Source organism: Gossypium arboreum, chromosome 2 (genome assembly GCF_025698485.1).
Source record: "Gossypium arboreum isolate Shixiya-1 chromosome 2, ASM2569848v2, whole genome shotgun sequence".
Lineage (NCBI taxonomy): Eukaryota > Viridiplantae > Streptophyta > Magnoliopsida > Malvales > Malvaceae > Gossypium > Gossypium arboreum.
Window position 1 is genome coordinate 5,333,348 of NC_069071.1, and position 18,568 is coordinate 5,351,915.

Genomic DNA, 18,568 nt, shown 5'->3' on the forward strand with positions numbered 1-18,568 from the left:
CTTGGCCAAATACCATTTCCATGGCATAACAAGGATTTGAACCATGGGCTAACATGAACATCAAGTTAGCAACTAAAACATGCATGAATCTCATGACACAACCTCATACATACCTTAATCTTGGTACAAGTATGGCCAAATCTCCTTCTAGTTCTCTTCTAAACCAAAAATAGAGCAAAAATCCTTTCTTCCTCCTTATGATTTTCGGCCAAAAGATGAGAAAGGATGAACACAACAATTTTTTTTTCTTCCTTCTTTCTCAACTCACGGCAAGGGGGGGAATACCACACTCACACACATTTTTTTTCATTCTTTTATCACCCATACACCTTTGTTTATTATTTCACCCTAATGCACCAACAAAACATGTTTCATGACATGTTTAGCCCATACTCCCTTGTCATGGCCGGCCACTTCATGTAAGGGGGGGAATTTGACATGCAAATCCCTTATTTTTGCATGCATTATCAACTAGTCATCACACATTTCCCCATCATACTTTCAAAGTTTACTACTAGGTCCTTTCTAGTGAAATTCACATTTATAACTCTAAATCGAAACATCAAAAATGTCACACATGAATTAACACATATTATAGGCATCAAAATAAATTATAAATTATTTTTATGCCTCGGTTTTGTGGTCCCGAAACCACATCCCGACTAGGGTCAATTTTGGGCTATCACATCAGCAATGTGGCAGGCAACATTATGGTGAGTGTTGGGGAAACGAGCGAGCTTGTTTCAGGTGCGGTTCTCGCGAGCATTTTATTAGAGACTGTCCGGAGAAAGTTAAAGAAGAAAGATTTCAGAGTGCTAGACAGAATACCACCTCTAGCAGAGGTAGACCACCGAGAAATACTAGAGGTGGGACTAGCAGTAAAACTGCGATGAAAGATTCAGCGGCGAGATCAGAAGCTAGAGCGTCTGCTAGAGCTTATGCCATACGTACCCGAGAGGATGCATCATCTCCCGACGTCATTACTGGTACATTTTCTCTCTATGATACTATTGTTATTGCATTGATTGATCTCGGGTCCACTGATTCCTATATTTGCATGAATTTAGTATCTAATAAAAAGTTGCCTGTTGAGTTTACTGAGTTTACGATTAAAGTGTCGAACCCCTTAGGCCAATATGTGCTAGTTGACAAGGTTTGCAAGAATTGCCCATTAATGATTCAAGGTCACTGTTTTTCGGCTAATCTGATGCTGTTACCATTTGATGAGTTCGACGTTATTTTGGGAATGGACTGGTTGACATTGTATGATGCCAAGGTAGATTGTAAACAAAAAACACTAGAGTTGAAATGTGAAAATGGAGAAATTCTGTGGGTTGAAACAGATGAATCAAATAAATTGCCTATGGTGATTTCGCACATGTTTGCACAGAAATACATGAGGAAAGGGTGTGAAGCTTATCTGGCTTATGTAATGAATGTGACATCCCTAATTAGACCCTAGTCGGAATGTGGTTTCGGGACCACAAAACCGAGTCACAAAAATTCATTTTAATTTTTGTTGCATATATTTATGTGTGATAGTGTACGTAGGAAAAATTAAAAGTTTCAATTTAGTCTTAGGAATGTAAATTTTTCTTGAAAGGACTTAGTTGAAAAATTTAGAAAAGATGGTAGGTAATTTGTAAGGATCCAAAAACAATGAAGTGAGAAAGCTTGGGTTTGCATGTCAATTTACCCTTAAAGCATGTAGTGGCTGGCCATGAAATGATGCTATTCCACTAAGTCAAATTAAAAAACAATTTTAATTGGCAAATGATGTAATAAATTTATAAGAAAAAGATGAATAAAATAAGAAATAAAGGTAAGAGTGTGTTCATCTTCCTTACCTTCTTGCAAAGCCGAAACAAAAGAGAAAGAGGAAGAAATTTGTCTAGGGCATTCGGCTATCTTGGAGGTTAAATAAGGTAGGAGTTCATGTTATTTCTATTGATTTTTATGAGAATCTAGTTAGTAGTCAAGCTCTTATTGTAACCCATATGTTGATTTTTCTTTAGTTTTGGTGACAAATTGTGCATACGGTATTATTGGATAAATGCTAAAAGGATAGTGTTTTGATGTTTTCGATAGAAATATTAGAAAGGGGAAAATATGAGCTACCTAAATAGATATATGTGAATTTAAAAGATGGTATGAACAAATGTGGAGTTTTGCTAGTTTAGGATTATTTGGCCAAGTGTTTATGTGGTGGAAATTAAGTGTTAAATGAAATGAAAATGATATTATATGGGGGTATGTATACTCGGCCATATGAGTAAATATATAGATGATGTTAAATTTGATTATGTATAATGGGCCATATAGGGTACACATTGTGATATTAACTTTAATTCTCTATAATTGATCAAGTGGGTGATATTGGTTTATATGGTTAAATTTGATTTATGAATATGTACCTTGAAATAAAATATATCATAAACTATGTTACTTTGGAAGTAAGAATGCATTCGGCCTTGAGACAATCTATAAGTTTTAGTTAAGGTTCTAATGTTTTGAACAAGAATGGTTGTAAGATGAAACGAAAATTATTAAAATATATATGAGTAATTAACAAGGGTGGTTGCCGTGTATATAATATTTATGTGTGTTTTATTGAAATATTTATTGGGTTAATTATAGTAATTGGATCTTAGGTGATCAATAGCAGAATGGCTTAAAGTTAGTAAAAGCATAAGGTGAATAAAAATCAAATGTTGCCGTATGATTCTTTTGATATGAAACTATTAATGTTATGGGATATAAATAACTAGCAAGGTAATTAAACTAGTTAATTTATTTATTTAAGCTCAAGAACCCAAAGGAGGAGAATCAAGCAAGGGCAAAACAAAGTGTATTGAGTAGCCGTTTGGAACCGTTTCATCCGACTTAAGGTAAGCCTTTGAGTAATGGAACTTAGCTTAAGATTTGATAAACGATAATATATATTTATATGAACATAATAAATAAAATGTGACCTAATGGTTCTACTTGAATTACATATTGAAATAAATAAGTTTCTAGCATATAAGTTTAGTTATAATGAAGAATGATATGGAATACGGGTAAAGATGGGACTATGAATTGGTGTAATTACCTATAGCAAAATGATAAGGAATAAGTTACTTCTATGAGCCTTAGCCGATTGGTTATTAGAAAAGTGATATTTAAATTATGATTTGTATGTGATAATAAGAAGTACTTATATATGATGATATGTTTTAAACTCAAATGGTAAGTTCTTAAGTGTTTGGACTTGGAAATTTAAGAGCAGATTGTAATAATCTGCTTAGGACAGCAGCAGTAGCGTGATTTTTGAAAATCACCATAAATTTTTGCAGTGGAATTAGAGACTAAATAAAATCTGTAATCAAAGATCAATGAGTCTAGTTTCTTATAAAATAAACAGTGCAAGCAAAGGAATTTCCTATAGAGATATTTAAAGTTGTGTGTAACAGTTGTCGAATGAATCAAAATCCCTGTTATGTTTTTAGAAAATCATTATAAATAGTACAAAAATTTTATAAGATAAAATTTATATTTTTAGACTCCTTAACAAGTCTAGTTTCAAATGAAATAAACAAGAACATATTTTGAAATCTGTACAATGAGAAAATTGATTCGTAGTGAAGAGTGGTCAGTATAGTCAAACAGTGAAATAGGGGAAACTTTAAGAAAATTCTGGTTTTTATTGGCCAAACCAAAAATCCTAAAAATTTTATGGATAGAAGATATATGAGTCTATTTTCGGGGAAAATTTACGGCACTTCATTTGGAGTTTCGTAGCTCCAGTTACAAATAATTTAATGATTGTTGCTCAAGAAAACAGCTTGTAGTGAATCTATGATTTTGTTGTAAACATTGATGAAACTAATTGAGTTGCTTATAAGCTATTGCTGAATTGATGTACAAGATAAATATATAGGTGGTGAGGCCAAAATGGCTAAAATTTAAATGTGTGCAAGTTATCCGAATGGCTATTTTATAAACGTAAGCAATGTATATGTAATATGTGTTGATAGTTTTATAAATTGAAGGTGTGGTGACTTATATGTTGTTTAGCCGAATGGTTGTCATGAGAAGAATGTGAGTCATGTGTGTATTTTCTTATTTAGTTGGAAGTTTATTGAAAGGGATATATATATATATATATATAAATATGTGTTAAAGTCGAATGATATTATGACATGAAGATAAGGTACATGCTATATGCTTATATTCGAATGAGATTAATGAATTACAATGATTATAGTTTGTGTGAAATGTGGTAACATGTGATTAAATATACATGGAATTTGGAAAGTATCTGGGTCAAGACTCGCTGACTACGTGATGTGGCCTAATGGCTCTTGTGAAATGAGACTAGCTATATTGAGATACGAATAAGTTCGAATGAAGTGATACCTTATTAATGTGTTTCCGTGTTGGAAAAATCGAAGGTATGTGAATCGATGTGTATACAACTTTGTGAATTAACTCGATGATATATCCGGCTTAAAGTCCCGAGCTTAATCTTGTAACTGGATTCGGATTTTTTAAAACCTAGCGAGGCTATGGCTAAGTGCCTTGAATTATTTCAAACCAAGACCATTTGTATATCTTTAAGATAAGGATTTAATTAGTTTCATAAAATTTACTAATTTGAGTTGTATTCGCAGGATGTGCAAATACAAGGTATGGATTATGTTTGGTCATTTATGTATATGTGATAAGGAATATGTTTGGTCCTTTATATACGTATCTGAAACTTTAATACTTGTCATGATTTGATTATTTGAAATATTAATGTGAATATGAACTAAAGAACTAAGCTCCTAAATACATATATACAATTATGTATGTGCACCAAATGAGTGCATATGATTAAGTGGTTAGAGGTATTGAAAGATTGAATTGGTAATTGGTAACTATGGAAACGGTAAGTGTACAAAGGTTAAGTATATGGTAAGTGATACTTACTTGCTATGTGAACTCGATTTCGTTTGTATTACAAATGTACTTGGGGAATCACTTATGAGATGGTTATAAGTTATATTCAACGAGTATTGACTCTATCAAATTGTTTATGTAAGATGAAAACATGAATATGTGCTTCCAAATATGGAAACCGAATGTGATTATAGTGTTATGTTTTAGTTCGACTAATTAAACTAAAAGTAGCATGGATGTTTTTAAATGCGAAGGGGTATATACTCTTAAATTTGGATGAAATAGATGAATTACATGTGCATACATAGGGTTTAATCTATTTGACCGAATGGTGATATATCTTGACATTTCAAAACGTGATTTGTGTAAGGCCTAATCTTAAGCGACTTAGTAATAAATCAACAATTACGGATGATCAGCACATTAAGTTGGCCAGGTATGTATTATGTACTTGTGTAGGCTTATTAAGCCCATCGAGACTTCACTTGGATTTTGTGTAAGTTATAAATGAATTTAATCCAGCAAAGTTAATTGTTTTACTTAAGACTTACTAAGCCTTGAAAGCTTACTCTTTTGTTACGTTTCTCTGTTTTATAGATTATCAAATTTGGCCTTTGCTTGGGGATCGTCAACAACTCGTCTCACTATCACTATCCACTGTTTGGTACTGCTATATTTTGGATTATTTTATGGCATGTATAGAATAAACTAGTAGCAGAATAATATTCTGGTTAATGTATATAAGCCATGCAAAAATGGCATCTTTTGAATGTGTACTTATAGAAGTTAAATTTTATCCCTGGCTGTATTTAGAATTTATCTAGATGAATGATCTTTATTTCAAGAAAAAGTTAAAAATTTTACTGTTCCGACATGAGTTACAAGTCTGGTACTACCCCTTTCCTATTCCGACAACGGTTACGGGATAGGGGTGTTACAATGAATACTGAGTTGCCTCAACTGAAGTTTGAATCAGTACCGCTAGTCTGTACGTTTCCAGATGTATTTCCAGAGGAATTGTCTGGGTTGCCTCCGAATAGAGAGATAGAGTTTGCCATTGATTTGATGCCGGGTACTGCACCGATCTCGATTGCTCCATATAGAATGGCTCCAACTGAATTAAAAGAATTGAAGGCTCAGTTGCAAGAGTTAACAGATAAGGGATTTGTGAGACCGAGTTTCTCTCCCTGGGGTGCTCCTGTATTGTTCGTAAAGAAGAAGGATCGTTCAATGAGACTTTGATTGATTACCGTCAGCTTAATAAGGTGACTATAAAGAATAAGTACCCATTGCCGAGGATTGATGATTTATTCGATCAGTTAAAGGGGGTCACAGTGTTTTCAAAGATCGATTTGAGGTTTGGTTACTACCAGTTGAGAGTTAAGGAGTCGGATGTGCCGAAAACTGCCTTTAGGACAGGTATGGACATTATGAGTTTCTTGTGATGCCTTTTGGGTTAACAAATGCTCCAGTTATATTTATGGACTTGATGAACCAGATCTTTCGGCCATATTTGGATAAGTTTGTAGTAGTGTTTATAGATGACATTCTAATTTATTCTCGGGATGAGTCTGAACATGCCGAACACTTAAGAACCATATTGTAGATCTTGAGAGAAAAGAAACTATTTGCTAAGTTTAGTAAAAGTGAGTTCTGGCTTCGTGAAGTCGGATTTTTGGGACATATAGTCTCAGGTGATGGTATTCAAGTGGATCCAAGCAAGATTTCTGCGATCGTTGATTGGAAACCGCCAAAGAATGTATCCGAGGTTAGAAGCTTTTTAGGCTTGGTCGGGTATTATAGACGTTTTGTTGAGGGATTTTCGATGATTGCCCCTCCTATGACTAAGTTGTTGCAAAAGAATGTTAAGTTTGAATGGACTGATAAATGTCAGCAGAGTTTTGAAAAGTTGAAAGCACGATTGACTGAAGCACCAATTTTAGTACAGCCCGAGCCAAGGAAGGAGTTCGTAATTTATAGTGATGCATCATTGACAGGCCTTGGATGTATGTTGATGCAAGAGGGTAAAGTGGTAGCTTATGCTTTGAGACAGTTAAAACCGCATGAGAAGAACTATCCTACACATGATTTGGAATTGGCCGCTATTGTCTTTGCCTTGAAGATTTGGCAACATTATTTGTATGGTGAAAAATGCCGAATTTTTACTGATCACAAAAGTTTGAAGTATTTGATGAATCAAAAGGATTTGAATCTGCGACAGCGGAGATGGCTTGAATTATTAAAGGATTATGAGCTAGTGATTGATTATCATCCGGGAAAAGCAAATGGAGTTGCTGATGCCTTGAGCAGGAAATTTCTTTTTACTTTGAGAGCCATGAATACGGGGTTAGCATTGTCTGATGATGGGTCAATCTTAGCAGAGATGAGGGCTAAACGATTATTTCTCCAGTTGATTTGTGATGCTCAAAAGAACGATAGTGAGTTGCGAACCAAGAGAACTCAATGCGAATCAGGTTACGACTCAGATTTTTGAGTTGGACCAGACGACTGTTTGATGTTTGAGACATGATATGTGTACCAAAAAGCGATGAATTGATTCGAAAAATATTACATGAGGCGCATGGTGGTCATTTATCGATTCACCCCGGTAGCACAAAAATGTATAATGATTTAAAGAAGTTGTATTGGTGGCGGTATGAAAAGGACATTTCGAATTTGTAACCAAGTGTTTGATCTATCAACAAGTAAAAGTGAACATCAAGTGCCTTCAGGACTCCTTCAACCGGTAATGGTGCCTGAATGGAAATGGGACAAGATTACCATGGATTTTATAACCGGTTTGCCTTTGACTCCTAAAAAGAAGGATGCTATCTGGGTAGTGGTTGATAGGTTAACAAAGTCAGCCCACTTTATACCAGTACGTACCGATTACTCACTTGATAAATTAGTGAATTATATATTCTTTGAAATTGTGAGGTTGCACGAGTACCTATGTCTATAATATCGATAGAGATCCGAGGTTTACCTCGAGATTTTGGAAAAAGTTACAAGAAGCTTTGGGTACAAAATTGAACTTTAGTACCACGTTTCATCCACAAACAGATGGTCAGTCGGAAAGAGTAATCCAGGTACTTGAGGATATGCTTAGATGCTGTGTCTTAGAATTTGGAGGTAGTTGGGAGAAATATCTATCTTTGATTGAATTTGCCTACAATAACAGTTATCAGTCAAGTATACAAATGGCACCGTATGAAGCCTTGTATGGTCGCAAGTGTCGGACTCCTTTATATTGGACCGAACTTAGTGAGAAACAGATTCACGGAGTTGATCTAGGTAAAGAAACCGAAGAGAAAGTAAAAGTAATTTGAGATTGCTTGAAAGCTGCTTTAGACGACAAAAGTCATATGCAGATTTAAAAAGAAAAGAAATTGAATTTCAGGTGGGTGATAAAGTGTTCTTGAAGGTATCACCATGGAAAAAGATTCTGAAATTTAACCGAAAAGGCAAGTTGAGTTCGCGTTTTATTGGGCCGTACGAGATTACTAAAAGGATTGGACCAGTGGCATATCGGTTGCCTTACCGGCAGAGTTAGAAAGAATTCATAACGTGTTTCATGTATCAATGTTACGACGTTATCGTTCTGATCCTTCACATGTGATTTCTCCAACAGAAATTGAAATTTGACCGGATATGACCTATGAGGAGGAACCAATAAAGATTTTGGCTCGGGAAATTAAACAATTAAGAAATAAAAGTATAGCCTTAGTGAAAATATTGTGGCACAGACATGGGATAGAAGAGGCTACATGGGAACTTGAGGAAGCTATGAGGAAACAGTACCCGAACCTCTTTACCGGTAAGATTTTCGGGGACGAAAATCTCTAAAGGGGGGAGAATTGTGACAACCCGAATTAAGGCCTAATCGGAATAGTGGTTTTGTGACCACAAATCCGAGATAGAAATAATTATTTTATAATTATTTTGCGGTTTATGATATGATTTCATGATTTCGTGAAAATTTCATGATGAAATTCTATGCATTGAGCGCTTAAGTTGAGATTAGGGACTAAACTGAATAAATTGTAAAACTCGTGTTTTAGAAGTTTTTAGTATGAAATTGCTTTGGGATATTAACTAGGAGGTCTTAAATAGAAATTTGACCAATTCCTAAGTTATGGACAAAAGTTGGACATGGAGGGAATTTTTGGAAAGTTTAGTAGTAACGCATTTTTTTCATTTGTATATTAAATGAAATAAAATGGAAAAAATAACACAAAATTGGTCATCATCTTCACTAGTTGCTGCCGAAATTTTCTCTCCTCCATAGCTAGGGTTTCTTCAACTTTCAAGCTTCATAGTAAGTGATTTCAAGCCCGTTTTAATGTTCTTCACATTTTGAAATCCTCGTAGCTTCGGTTTACCTATTTCTACCATTATTTTGAGTTAGGGTTTATGTTTAAAAATTTACCCATGAATGATAGGCATGTATTTTGTTGTTTGATGGTAGAATATGAATGTTTGAAGTTAGGAGAACGATCTTTTCTAAGTGATTTTTAGCGAAAACGAGCAAAACAAAGATAATCGATAAAAATACCTATTGTTCATAACTATGTGTTAGAGTGAGAATTTGATGTTGCCATAAAAGAGAAAAATGATCAGTAGGTCATTAAACATAAGAATAAGGGCTGAAATTAAATTTCCGAGCCTTGGGGAAAAATCGTAATTTTGTAAAAGTTAGGGGGCAAAAATGTAATTTTTGTATAATGTGATTTTGGATTAAAATAAATAGTTCGAGTGTTAAATGAGCTAAATATGTTGTTATAAATCAAGAAAGGCGTGGAATCGACCTCGAACGGGGGAAGGAGAAAGTTTTGGACTAAATTGCAAAATTCTCATATTTTGCACCGAGGTAAGTTTGTATGTAAATAACACATTAATTTCATTTACATTCTTATATTTCAGCCTATTATATATATATACTAGCTGATGTTGAAGTATAAATCGACTATTGGAAGAATGGAAATAAGAAATAGAGAGAGAGATCCCGGTTGAACATTCGGAAAGATCGAATAAAATAGAGGGAGCGTAGCTAGGTCACATGTATGGTGCTGAGTGCACATCATGTGTACAAGAAAGCTACGAGATACTATGTAGTAGCTAGGTCACATGTGTGATACGGGATGTATCCCATGTAGACAAGAGAGCTACGGGAGAGATAAATGTAGCTAGGTCGCATGCGTGATTCCAAGTGAAGAACACCATGTAGACAAGAGAGCTACGGGACAAATTGGCTAGGTCACATGAGTGGTACTAAGTGTTCACCAAGTGTACAAGAGAGCCGAATTAAATGAAATATGATGGTGGGGCTGTGTGCTGAAACCATCAAGTATCGAGGATTAATCCGAATTGTTCAACGGGATGGCTTTGTGGTGAAATTGTAATCATGGGCCTATACTCGCGATGTGTGAAATGTGGTAAAAATGATTTGTAATATATATATAAGTTAAAATGAGGTTAGTACAAAGAATGTGTGAAAGAGTGAAATTAGCACTAAAACTGTTTTGGATAGTAGCAATGATGTGAATTTGAAAAATCACCAAAAATAGAAGGAATTTAATTAGAGGTTGAATGAGATGTGAAATTAAATCATAATGAGTCTATTTTCATATAAAAGAAACATAGCAAGCAAAGGAATTCTATATTTTTAGATATTTACAATTGTGTGTGACTTGTTCAGGATGACTATGTGATCCCCTGTTCCAACTTTAAAAAATCATTAAAAATTGTACAAAACACAATAAGAAATATAGTTTATATGTATAAATTCCTTATTGAGTCTAGTTTTAAATGAAAGAAGTTTCATGGTTATTTGAATTGTGTACTGAGATAAATTCAATTCATAGTGAACAGAGGTCAGATCAGTTGAGCTGTGTAACAGGGGAAACTTAAACTAATAAACTGTACTAATTGGCTGAACAAAAAATTCTAAAAAAACTTTAGTAAGAATATTTATGAGTCTAGATTCAGGGAAATTTTACGAATTTGAATTTTGAGTTTCGTAACTCGAGTTATGATTTATTTAGTGATCATGACACAGGAGAGACAGCTTGATCAAACCGGAGTAAATAGTAAAATTAAAAATATGATATAATTGAGTTATGTTGTAAACATATTAGATTCCTTATTTGTTATTTATATACTTACTTACTAAGCTATAAGCTTACTTTCTTTTCTCTCCTTTGTCTTATAGTGTCATCCATTAGCACGGAGTTAGAGATCGTTGAAGATCCGCCCGCACTATCAATACTCTTGGTATTTGAACTCAACATTTTGAAATATGGCATGTATAGCAGACTTAGTTATTTTGTTACGTGTCATAATTGTCTAGGTTTAAAATACTAATTATAGTATCAAACTAATCATTTTGTACGAAGCCTTTGAAATCGGTTTGTATTGTTAATGGCATATGTTATAATGATTCATGATCAAATTGCACGCCATATTTTTCTTTGGGTTCTATTTAATCGTATATACTATAATTTGTTAATACCTCGTACCCTGTTCCGGCGACGGATACGGGTAAGGGGTGTTACACAATCTACCAGGTTTTGCCCCAACAAATACCCCTGCACAACCTAATGCATATCCACCCTGGGTGTCCGTCAACATTGGTCCTCAGCATCAAGCTGAAGTTTCAACATTAACACACTTCCGACAGGCTCAGGCTCCGGAGACAATCCAGTGAATCCCGGTGTCCCTGATCTGGATAACATGACAGAGGTAGAAATGACAAAAGGAGAGCTCCCAAAGCAGCTGGAAGACCGATATAAATGGTTGGAAGAGAAGTTCAAAGCACTGGAAAGCGCTGATTATCAGTGTGGAATAGATGCAAAGGAGTTCAGCTTGGTTCCGGATTTAGTGCTCCCTCGAAAGTTCAAAATGCCGGAGTTTGAAAAATACAATGGAACTAGCTGCCCTGAAGCTCACATCACGATGTTTTATCGAAGGATGACTGGTCATGTTAATAATGATCAGTTGTTAATTCACTTTTTTGTGACGGTTTGATGAAATTGCTGACCAAATGGTACAATCAGCTGAATCGCACCCAAGTCAAATCATGGAGGGATTTAGCACAGACTTTCATGAAGTAGTATGGCCATGTGACGGACATAGCACCTGATAGGATCACGTTACAGAATCTGGAGAAAAAGTTGAGTGAAAGTTTCAGGCAATATGCTCAGAGGTAGAGGGAAATTGCTACACAAGTCCAACCACCACTGCTAGAAAAAGAAACAACCATGCTCTTCATTAATACCTTGAAAGCCCCCTTCACTAATCACATGCTGGGCAGCGCAACTAAGAGTTTCGTGGACATAGTGATGTCCGGTGAAATGATAGAGAATGCAATAAGATGCGGAAAGATAGAGGCTGGGGAAAGCACCAGGAAGTCAGCCCCGAAGAAAAGAGAAAATGAGGTCAGCAATGTGAGTATAGGCTATGTAAAACCGATTACGGTTAATCAACCGAGAGCGATGGCCACGGGCCAGCAAGCTTCGCCAAGACAGGAGCCCAGTACAAAACAAAGCACGGAGAAGCTCCGGTTCACTCCAATTCTCATAACATACCGGGAGTTGTACAAAATTCTATTCAATGCGCACGTTGTATCCCCGTTCTACTTAAAACCGTTGCTACCCCCTACCCCAAGTGGCATGATGCAAGTGTCTAATGTGAATATCATGCAGGCATTGCAGGACACTCGATAGAGAACTGCACCTCATTCAAAAGAGTAGTCAAAAGGCTCATCAACATGGGAATTGTGAAGTTCGATGACTCCTCAATCGCTCTGACAATGGAGTAAATGTAATATTTGAAAGAGGGAGCAAAAAGGTTGCGATGCCTTAAACAAGTTAAAAGAGGAAGGAATATTGGGGAATCTGAATGACATATCTAAAGAGAGAATCGGGAAATAAAGGTTTCCATATCCTTGTATACTTGGGAATGTTTTGAACAATGAGACTGTGGAAGAGATCACTATATTTTTAGAGCTAATCTAGAGTAATATTCAAAACACGTTTGTTGCTTTAAGCCTAGAAGCAATAAGAATCCTTTTGTGACATAGGCTTGTGTCCAAAATTTTTTATTTCAATAAAATGCATCTTGTCGAGCAAATATTCTTTCATTTTTTCCATTTCATAATATATATTCTTTTGTTCTTTGGACTATCTTCTAAATATTTTTTTTTTATTCTTCATCCATGATCATATCATATAAATAATCATCCTTAAAATCATTTATTCTTTGGAAATATGCCTTTGTACTTACAATAGGTCCCCAGATATCAAGGATAGGAGCAACGCTGTAACTGACTCCCTTTTAGTGTGAGATATGTGTTTAAGCGGATCTCAAAACTTTGAAGATGCCAGAGATTGTAGCTTATCTCCTGATTTGTTAAGTATTGTAGAACAATATGAAAAACAGATCCTACTCTAGAAAGGGTCAGTGGACATTATAAGCAAGAGGTAAAGATTGGTACCTGCATTACCACGAAGACAAAACGAATTGTCATTGAGTTATTCCAAGAAATCAAAGAGGTTTTTACGTGATCATGTTAAGATATACCCGAGATATTAAGACTTGTAGATGATAAAAATATCTATACGGTGTTAGACGGACATATGTTAATAGCTTCACGGTAGCCACGCTAATTATGAGGTTTGGATACTGTTGATCCACTATGGAAAGGGATTGCATTAGCTATTTAGTGAGACAAAATTCATGTGCCTCATTCATTTTTTCACAGACTTTCTCTATGTGGGGCATGGATGTTATCAGGTCATTCTCAACTAATATACATTGATTCATCTTGGCAGTTGTCAATTACTTTAAGAGGAGGGTGAAGGTCACTTCATATGCCAATATTACAAAGTCATCAAACCCAAAAAAAAAAAAACAAAGATCATAGTGAAAGGCGATCGAGACTTCTAAAGATTGACATAAAGAAGTTACAACTTACCCTCTATGCTTATCGAACGTCGACCATGACTCGTTGGGGTAACACATTGCTCGTTGGTTTATGGGATAAAAACGATATTAAAATCGAGATTCCTTCTCTCCAAGCTTCGATTGAGTCAAGAATTGGATGAAACAGAATGATTCAATGAACTTAATTGAAGAAAAGAGGTTGAAAGTTACCCGTCATGGTCAAAACATACCAAAAATGAAGGATGCGAGTTTACGATAGAAAGGTTCGTCCTAGAGAATTCCACAAGGAGGACCTGGCATTGAAGATTTCTATATAAAAAGGACTTTAGAGGAAAGTGGATCCCAAATTGGGAAGGACCTTATGTAGTAAAGAAAGCATTCCTAGAGGAGCATTGATATTGACCGAGACAGATGGCAAGAACCTGCCCAATCTGGTGAATTCAGATTTAATCACAGTTAGCATTTTCAAAAAAAGGGAAAAACACAAAAAAAAAGAAAAGAAAAAGAAATAGGAGAGGCCAAGGAGAAAACCCGCAAAGGGCGCCTTGAGACCAAAAGGGATTTAAGTTGAAAACCTTAAAAGGGCAGCTTAAATTTAGATCAAAGTAGGGTATACAGTAGTCTTGCTATGCCTAAATTAACAATGAAGAAGTATTCTACGTCTGGGGGCATCGAAAAAGTGCTCCAGATCCCCTAAATACAGATTGAGCTCAAAGTGGTCCTCAAGAAGTTGGTACAAAGAAGCTCTAGCTGCGATATCTGGGGCACCTAGTTTTCTATTTTACCTATTTTGGATTTGATATCTTTAATTATCTTATTATTTTCAAGATACATCCCAATAAATTTCCTTCTTAACTGCATTTGCTATCATTGGTTAACTTACTTTCTTCGAGCTATGTTTCTGGTCCGTTGTTATGATCTTTTTCAAGTATTTTGCATTGAATTAATGATTAGTGGACTAATAATACTTTCATAAAAGAAGTTTCGCATATTACTCTGGAAGCTTCTAAATAATACAAGAACCTGAAACGGGACTATTGTTTAAAATTTATCAAGTTTAAGGGTTTGAAATATTTAAGCCAAATTGAAATTATCTCATTGGGTTTTCTGTCAAAGATATTGGTTGAGCAAAAAAAAAATTACGTTGGTGTTATAATCCCGGCAAAGAACGAGCAATAAGATTATTCTCGAGAAAAGAAAAATGGTATGCTGTATTCAGGCAGATATCAGGCATATACATCTGTTCATTACACCCGAAGAATGGTGTAATAGCCCGAATTGATGAAAGAATCAGGTCTTATACTCCTGAGTTGCAGGGAAGAATTTGAAGATGATACAAACCTTGGGTCCCAAAAGTACAGTGAAATGGACCCTGAAATTACAATGGGATAAACCAGTTGAGCAAAATAGGTTGTTTCTACAAGTTTTGGTTGGAAATGCTAGCCGAGCAGGAAGGCAGCATAATACGATAGTGATAAAACTCTGATGAATAACGAGTGGTGACACTTTAAGCTTTTAAAAAAAAGGGAATCATTCTCATGACATTTTTACATTCATATCATTCATAACGCATCTAGTTAGGAGCATTTTGGTTCATTTTGATCATAGCATCCTAATTGTTTGACATAAGGATCGCATCTAGTTAGGAGCGTTTGATTCATTTCGATCATAGCATCCTAACTATTCGGCATAAGCATACATACATGAAATCGATTTTACAGAATATGTTCCTCAGAGAACTGTGCAGTGTATCATTAAAGATACAGGTTTTATCTTCCTGAAGTGGCAGGAAGCAGACTGAAAATTACAGATCTTATCTCCATGTATCGGCTATGGAGCAGATCAAAAATTGCGAGTTTTATCTCTATGTATCGGCTATGGAGCAGATTTTAGCCACCAGTTTTATCTTCCTAAAGTTGTAAGAAGCAGACTAAAAATTACAGATCTTATTTCCATGTATCGACTATGGAGCAGATCAGAAATGGTGAGTCTTATCTCCATGTATTGGCTATGGAGCAGATTTTAGCCACCAGCCTTATCTTCCTGAAGTTGCAAGAAGCAGACTGAAAATTATATATCTTATCTCCATGTATTGGCTATGGAGCATATCAGAAATGGCGAGTCTTATCTCCATGTATCGGCTATAGAGCAGATTTTAGCCACCACTCTTATCTTCCTGAAGTTGCTGTGGAGCAGACTAAAGATACAGGTCTTATCTTCCTGAAGTTACAGGAACAGACTGAAAATTACAGATATTATCTCCATGTATCGGCTATGGAGCAGATCAGAAATGGGAAGTCTTATCTCCATGTATCGACTATGGAGCAGATTTTAGCCACCAGCCTTATCTTCCTGAAGTTGCAGGAAGCAGACTGAAAATTACAGATCTTATCTCCATGTATCGGCTATGGAGTAGATCAGAAATGGCGAGTCTTATCTCCATGTATCGGCTATGGAGTTGATTTTAGCCACCAGCCTTATCTTCCTGAAGTTACAGGAAGCAGACTGAAAATTACAGATCTTATCTCCATGTATCGGCTCTAGAGTAGATCAGAAATGGCGAGTCTTATCTCCATGTATCGGCTATGGAGTAGATTTTAGCCACCAGTCTTATCTCCCTGAAGTTGCAGCGGAACAAACTGAAGATACAGGTCTTATCTTCCTGAAGTTGTAGGAAACAGACTGAAAATTACAGATCTTATCTCCATGTATCGGCTATGGAGTAGATCAAAAATGGCGAGTCTTATCTTCATGTATCTACTATGGAGCAGATTTTAGCCACCAGCCTTATCTTCCTGAAGTTGCAGGAAGCAGACTGAAAATTACAGATCTTATCTTCATGTATCGGCTATGGAGCAGATCAGAAATGGCGAGTCTTATCTCCATGTATCGGCTATGGAGCAGATCAAAGATGGCGAGTCTTATCTCCATGTATCAGCTATGGAGCAGATTTTAGCCACCAGTCTTATCTCCCTGAAGTTACAAATCAGAAATAGCGAGTCTTATCTCCATGTATCGGCTATGGAGCAGATTTTAACCACCAGTCTTATCTCCCTGAAGTTGCAGTGGAGCAGACTGAAGATACAGGTCTTATCTTCTGAAGTTGCAAAAAACAGACTGAAAATTACAGATCTTATCTCCATGTATCGACTATGGAGCAGATCAGAAATGGCGAGTCTTATCTCCATGTATCGGCTATCTCCATGTATCGGCTATGGAGCAAATCAAAGATGGCGAGTCTTATCTCCATGTATTGGCTATGGAGAAGATTTTAGCCACCAGCCTTATCTCTCTGAAGTTGCAGTGGGGCAAGTTGAAGTTACAAGCATTATCTTCTTAAAGATATAGTAGGACTACTTAAAGAAGAGGAGCATCAAAGAAGTCGAGGATTTGGCAAGACCGGGCAAAATTGGCTCTATTTGAAGTCTTTGCTCTATTCTCGTTACAAGACAACGAGCAAAGAGGGGCAGCTGTAGAGCCCAAACCCGAGCCCTACAAGCAGAGCCCAAAACACCAACCATCCAATTAACACACCACTAAACCGACCACTAACTCCATCACCCCACTAACTCCATCACCCTACTTGCCACTAACTCCATCACCCCACTAAATCACCCTACTAAACTTGCCACTAACTCCATCATCCCACTAAATCACCCCACTAACCCCATTACCCCACTTGCCTAGGAAAAGAGAAAGAGGCAATCAGTTGTAAAATTTGGCTATAAAAGCCATTCAAAACTATTGTAAAGAGGGGGAGTTTTTGGAGAAAAGGATAGGAGATGCTGAATACGAACACAAAAAACAACGATTGAATAACGGTTTTTATTTCGAAGGATTTGCGCATCGTTTCAATTTGCTCCTCATTTAAATACTGCCTTTTGTGAGTTGGAATATTTGCATTTCAAATCCCTATTCATTTGGGCACATTTCATTCTAGTCCTTGTCTACGCTTTAGGAATTCTCTTTGTTTGCAAATTATCCCCTTAATTTTGTTTTTATTTCCATTGAGTTCTTTTAAAATTCATGTTTTTATATTCTTTATAATTCATTCATTCTTTTCCCCTTTTCATCTTATCTTAACATTTTGTTAATTGATTCCACCTTATTTTAATTTTTTCTTGTTGTATTTTCTTTTGTATATTTTTATTCATTTTATTATATTTTATTTTTTTCTCTTTTATGAACATTTTTTAATATTATATTATTATTTTTATATATCTTATTTATATTAAGCTATTTGTATTTTGTGTATATTATTTATTTGTATATATATTGTTTTGTATATCATTTATCTTGTTTAGTTACAAAATTATTTCTTACACTTGTATATATGTAAATGTTTCCTATATCATCACTTTGAATTGTTGTACATTATTTTTTCTTTTATATATATTGTTGATTTTATATTATTTTATGTATTTTATTTTAAATCTATTTGTGATTATACATTTCCTTTTAAATCTATATATATATATATATATAATTTATGCCTTTTAAAGTTATTTTATGATGTATTTTTGTTTATTTCAAATGTTTTATATTATTATTTCTATACATATATTTATAATAAGTTTTTCATTATATGTATATTATTAATTTAGATAGATCAATATTTTGTATTTTATGCATTAATTATTTTTATTTATTTTATAATTAATTTTAAAGTTTTGAATGTATTGTTTGTTTGTATACATATAGT

At 35.2% G+C, this 18,568-nt stretch overlaps 1 protein-coding gene across 2 annotated transcripts in view; it reads left to right on the forward strand.

The window, feature by feature from the left end:
- The first annotated feature begins 270 nt into the window (after window positions 1-270).
- The window catches only part of LOC108466949 (chaperone protein dnaJ A6, chloroplastic-like), an 81,165-nt gene continuing 62,867 nt past the window's right edge, over window positions 271-18,568 (forward strand). The window contains exon 1 of one of the 2 annotated variants that reach the window (XM_053023908.1): window positions 271-280. The gene's annotated coding sequence lies outside the window, so the exon portion shown is untranslated. Of the gene's footprint in view, window positions 281-419; window positions 430-18,568 lie in introns of those variants that run through there. The other variant, XM_053023910.1, reaches the window with a different exon arrangement.